This window comes from Camelus ferus, chromosome 27, assembly GCF_009834535.1.
Source record: "Camelus ferus isolate YT-003-E chromosome 27, BCGSAC_Cfer_1.0, whole genome shotgun sequence".
Lineage (NCBI taxonomy): Eukaryota > Metazoa > Chordata > Mammalia > Artiodactyla > Camelidae > Camelus > Camelus ferus.
In genome coordinates, this window is record NC_045722.1 from 23,694,325 (window position 1) to 23,700,433 (window position 6,109).

General features: G+C 47.3%; 1 pseudogene; it reads left to right on the top strand.

Moving 5' to 3' along the window:
* The first annotated feature begins 3,990 nt into the window (after window positions 1-3,990).
* LOC102517246 lies at window positions 3,991-4,654 on the top strand (annotated as a pseudogene).
* Window positions 4,655-6,109: the final 1,455 nt, after the last annotated feature.

Consider the following 6,109-nt stretch of genomic DNA (forward strand, 5'->3'; position numbering starts at 1 on the left):
AGAACAGGGAGCCCAAGCACATAAGCTCATTTGATTCGTGACAAAAGGTGGCACAGCAGGAGCAGTAGGGAAAGGACAGTCTTTTCCGTAGATGGTGAGGAGAGAAATATCCAAGTGCAAAAAAGTTTAGACTGGGAAAGATTAAACAGTCCTTAAAAAAGGAAGGACATTCTGACATGTGCTATAACACGGATGAATCTGGAAGACAGTATGCTAAGTAAATAAGCCAGACACAGAAGGACAAATATAGTATAATTGCACTTACATGAGGTACCTAGACTCGTCAAATTCATAGAGACAGAATGGAGGATGGCTCCTACCAGGGGCTGGGAGGAGAGGGGGAGTGGGTAATTATTATTTTATGGGTACAAAGTTACAGTTTGGGAATATGAAAAATTCTGGAAATTAATGGTGCTGATGATTACAGAATAATGTGAACAAACTGAATGCCACTGAACTGTATGCTTAAAATGATTCATCTGGTAAATACTATGTTACATATATTTTAACAATGAAAAAAAGATGTAAAGCAAAAAATATAGCTGTAGGAGAAAATATAGAAGAATAACTTCATGATCTTGACCTAGAGAAAGGACTCTGAAGCAAGATTCAAAAAGCACTAATGATAAAATGATCACTTTGATTCATTTGAATCAAGAAACTTTTCTTTATCAATGATACTCTTAATGGAAGGGAACAGTAAGTCACAAAGTGGAAGAAGATGTTTGCAACACTTGTAACTGGCAAGGGGCTTATATCCAGAATATATAAAGTACATCTAAAAATCAATGAAAAATATAGAACAGTGATTAAAATGGAAAAATGGGCAAAATGTTGAAACAGGTATTTCCAGAGAGAGGGTATCCAAATGGATGACATATGTATGTGTATATATATATATGCTTTAACCCTGCAAATTAAAATCACAACAAACTAGTGGCCTACATCACCAAGACTGACAACGCCAGGGGTTGGCACGTGTGTGAAGTCACAGGAACTCGTAACATCGCTGGTGCTGTAATCACCTTGGAGAAGGATGTGACTGTGTCCTCTAAAGCTGGAGATTTGCACACCCGTGAGCCTGCAATTCCTCTAGGAGCTACTTACCTACTAGTGTGAGTGTGTTTTGCAGCCAAATACCTATGCAGGTATATTCTTAGCAATATGTTGACCACAGCCTCTGCTATGGACCAAATGTTTGTGTCCCCCGAATTCGTATGTTGAAACTCAATCTTCAACATGATGGCATTTGGAGGTGGGGACTTTGGAGGCAATTAGGTCACGAGGTCATTAGGCGATTAGGTCATGAGAGTGGAGCCTTCATGTGGGATTAGTGACCTTACCTGAAGAGACACAAGAGAGCTTTCTCTCTGTCTCTCTTTCTCTCTCTTCTGTGTGAGGACACAGGGAAAGACATTTTGGACTTCCCACCTCCAGAACTGTGAGAAATAAGTGTTTGTTGTAGCCACCCAGTCTTTGTGTTTTTTGGTTTGTTTTTTTTTTTTCAGTGCTCCAAAGACCTGGACTCCCTGATGGCTTTCAGGGAAGAGTTTTTATTTAATTGTATTAAAATTTTTTTTTTTATTGATGTGTCATTGATTTACAACTTTAGTTTCAGGTGTACAGCTAAGTGATTCAGTTAGTTATACACATACATACATATGTATTTTCCTTTCAGATTCTTTTCCATGATAAGCTATTACAAGAAATTGGATACAGTTCCCTGTGCTCTGTATTAGGTCTTTGTTGTTTATCTATTTTATATACAGTGATGTGTGTCTGTTAATTCGCAACCCCTAATTTATCCCTCCCTGCCCTTTCCCCTTTGGTAAGTATAGTTTGTAACCATCAGTCTGTGGTATTTTTGTTATAGCAGTCTGAACTGACGAAGACGGTCCCCAGATGGAAACAGTGGAAATATTCATCCATAGTGTAATGGGCTGAAAAAAAATGTATATTCCTACAATGAATTCTGTACAGCTGGAACAGAAGGAACAATTCCCAGTACCGCCTCATCTGCCAAAAGCAAGCAAACAAACAAACAAAAAAACCCCAGTGGTTCCAGGAGTCCCAATGCATACAGCATGCATATAGTATGTACAGATGCATACAGCAGCAGGGTGAAATCTTTTTTTTTTTCTTTCCAGACAGGTGATGTAGGATCCACTGATGGGGACTCTGGTGCTACTGCTTTTTTAAAAAATTTTTTAGCAGGGGGAGTAATTAAGTTTATTTATTTTTTATTTATTTTAACAGAGGTGCTGGGGATTGAACTCAGGACCTCGTGCATGCGAAGCACACGCTCTACAACTGAACTATACCCTCCTCCCTAACATGGTGAGATCTTAGAAGCACATAATATGGAGAGAAAGAAGGTGGATCTAAAACTGCGTACACTGCTTGATTCCACTGATAAATGTTACACAGACATGCACATCTCACCCTCATCATTTAAGGATGCCGGCTTAGGAGGTAAACTAGAAAGCCACTTAAGGAGGGGCTTCCTGGGGATGCCAGAGGGCAGGAATCCAGGGAGGGGGCAGGGAGGGAGGAGGAGTAACTAGGATGCATCTGCCTGGTGACCACATAGGGGTTTGCTTTACAATAATCCGCTAAATTGAACATTTCTATTTGAAACATTTTCCTGGATGTATGTTATATTCACCATAAAGAGGAAAAAGGGAGAGAAAGGAGGAGAGAGATTAGAGCAAGTAGGAAAAAAAAACCCTGTTTTGGAGTGAGGCTGAGACAGGAAGGTTCCTGGAGGAGGATGTGGACTTGAGCTGTTTTTCCTGCTTCTTTTGTGTATTGAATGACCTCTTCCCCAGTCCGCCCCCTGTCATGGTCCTCATGCTCTTAGGAGGAGCTCGTGTGTAAGACAAGGACGCTCCTACCCTCCTGACAGCTGCTGCCCAGGCAGACATGGCCTCTGACCTATATGAGATGCTCTGTGCCGGCCAGCTGAGCAAGTTCTTTTTCCCCCAGCTTCTTCGTGCTCAAGGCCATTTGAACTGGATACCAGGCAGTGCGATTTGACCAAGCGGGCTGCACGATACATTTATATTCTTAGAAATAGTCTTGAGCTTTTTTCCTGAGGTGCGAGGAAGTGACTTAAAAGTTGTTTGATCTTTCCTGGTCTCAATTTTCGGACTTGCTGGCTGAGTTTGGAGCTGTGCTGTCCAGGTGTAAGAGTCTGGTATAACCCTGGGCACTCTACCTGATACCCAGTGAATCTGAGGTTCCGATCTGGCCAGTGGAGCCCCACGTGGGCACTGGGCACAAGCCTGTCTCCCCTTACATGCTCTTCACAGGGGTGTGTGAGTTCCCCAGGGAACCTTCTGCAGATCACCAGGGCTCTCTGTTGGCAGCGGTCTCCTTTTTGGTCTTCTGTCCTGAAAACTCTAGCTGCCTTTATCTCCCTGGATGTCCAGCTCCATCTCCTGAACTTGGGGGCTCTCTCCCTTCATCCAGGAATCCCTGTCTGCTCTGCAGTGAAGAGATCTCTCAGGCAGTGAGCGGGCCATCACAGGCCTCACCCCATCCATTTCCCGTCTCCCAGGGACCACCGTCCTTCCTTGCCCGATGTCCTGTTGTTCACCTAGCTTGTCTGATCACGTTGGCAGTTTTGGAGGGAGGGTAAATCTGGCCCCTGGGACTCCACCCTGGAAGAAGGAAGGAGGGGAGGCAGCTCGGGTGGGTTTAAAAGCAGGAGTAACAACAATGTGGTCCACTGATGGGTGCAATCTGGTAGAAGTGAAAGGTTGATGATTCGGAGGAAAGGAGAGAGAACCAGTGATGTCCTTGAGTAGATGGGGGAGAAGGTGGGGGATGGGTGCGGGGTGGGGGCACCAATGGAGGGTGGGCTGTACCTTGGGCAAGACAGGAGGGGCGCTCTGGGCACAGGGCAGGCAGACAGAGGTCTCAGAATTTCTTTCTGCTCTTAGGAGGAGCTCACGCCCTAGAAGATGAGCCTTCCGAGAGTGGGGAGCCATGAAAGATGCTGACTTCAAGAGACTACTGTGTGCCCATCTTTTACGCATATTTTCAATGATCCTTAGCATCGTCATTCCATCATTCCTCTTGGAGAACTTCGCAATATTGGAAACAGTCCAGTGCATAACATAGTCATGCACCTGTTCTGTTTTGGTAACTGCTGTCACCTTAGTATCACACTGAGTAGTGAAACCAACTGCATCTTCTCAAAGAAGTTCATTATCACAAGGTCACCAGCCTTTTGAAAAGCTGTATTGACTTTCTTACGTCTTGTTTCCCCTTTCCGGTAATTTTTGTTCTGTACAGAGCACCACTAATCGAGTTGGTGTTGGAAACGTTTTCCTTTGCAGTTCGCTGGTCTACTTTTACTACTGTATCTTGTTCACGTTTGTGAGGACGAAACTTCAAAGCAGGGCTAAGAGTTTTCCGCAGAAATGGGGTCACATCCATTTGGGAGAAGAGTCTCTTGATCATTACGATTTCTAGTTTTGTAGGAACAAGGCTTGGAGACTTAAATTTTCCACTTGATTGGGGAAGGCCATGGCAGGAAGGACCCGTTTCCTGCATGCTTGGAGAGAACTTTGGCTACATTGCTGTCCTTGTCACTTCACCAATCTGGATATACTGGGACAGAAAGAACCCCACAGCCAAGAACAAGTAATTGGAGCCAAGGGAGAAGACAATTCTTTGTGCAGATTCCATAAAGACTGTGCAGAAATGTATATGCTCTAAGCCGGGCTGTCCCGCTGTTTTTTTATGGAGTTATACAGGATGTGATTGGAGCTTTTCAAATTCTAACCCCCCTGAGAGATTGTACCTTCTAGTTGAAATAAAGTATTTATAACAGAAAAAAACCAGGGGAGCCTGTGTGAAGTCCAGCGGTACAGAGGCTGAGAAGCCCCCGGACGGGAGGGCCAGGCGAGCCCCAGTACAGCTGCGCGTGCCCAGGCTGGGCGCCCAGATCCTGCACTTTTGATCACTAGGGAAACATGATGCCCTGAGTTCACCCTGCTGAGAGTCACCTTCATCATACATCTTTCAAAGGCACCCATTTCTCAAGCCTCAGTGCCAGTCCCTCCAAGGATAGCCTGGGTGGTCGGCTTAGGTCCTGGTACCCTCAGGCGCAGTCGCCTGGTTAGCCCCCGCCTCTGCGGATGAGTGTGCTTGGCTGAAGGTCAGGCGTGGAGATGACTATCTGGCCTAGGGGCTTGGACTCCAGAGCTTTCGAGGGCCCCGCGGAATGTCAACTCAGAGACACTCCCACAGGGGGCGCTCAGCCTGCAAGGTCTTCCTGAGCCCTTGATCTGAGCACAGCCCGACCCCTGCTTGGCTGGAGGATGGTCAATGCTGACCGATGTCTCCGGCCAGTGCAGTGGACGTTGGCCCCAGGCCCGTCCGAGGCAGCTAAGGCGCGGCCTCCCGAGCTGCTCTTGCCCCTCCCGCAGGGGGTGCTGTTTGCCACTCTCAGGCTCTCAGCTGCCTTCCACCACGCCGGGGCTCCAGGCCCTGGACAGCTAGGAGAGGCAGCCCCCCTGCTGCATGCAGAGAAGATTCTATGGGCAAGAAGGGAAAATGGAGGGAGGACTAGTAAGTCTTACTGCAGAGAGAGTACACCTCTAGGAGGATGAAAGGCCTGTTATCATCATGACCACTGAAGCTGACGTGGATGGAGCCAAAGGTACCACGGGCCGGGCTCAGTGCCTTGGGGCTGTGATGTTGTCTCAGCAGACACCTTGATTATCTCCATTCTACAGGTAGGGAAGGATAAAAAGAGAGTTAATCCACTTGCTCACATAGCTGGATAGGCAGCTGCCGACCTGGTAAACCTCAGCATCCATCCCAGCAGGGGAGAGGCAGGGAAGGTGCACAGAAGAGGAGGCATGGCACCAGGCTCTGGGGAAGGGACGGGGATGTGGGCTCATGGTTGGAGGAGAGAGGAAGGGCAGAGAACAAGGAGCACAGACCAGTCAGGGTGCTGGCCACCCAAGGAGCCTGGACGTGGGGGCTGACCGGCTCCGAGCTGGGGCCGGCAGGTAAGCCCTTGCGGGTCGCAGGGGTGTGGAAGGGTTAGGGAGTGACACCTTCCATCAGGCTGGACCTGCCGGGGCCTGAAGCT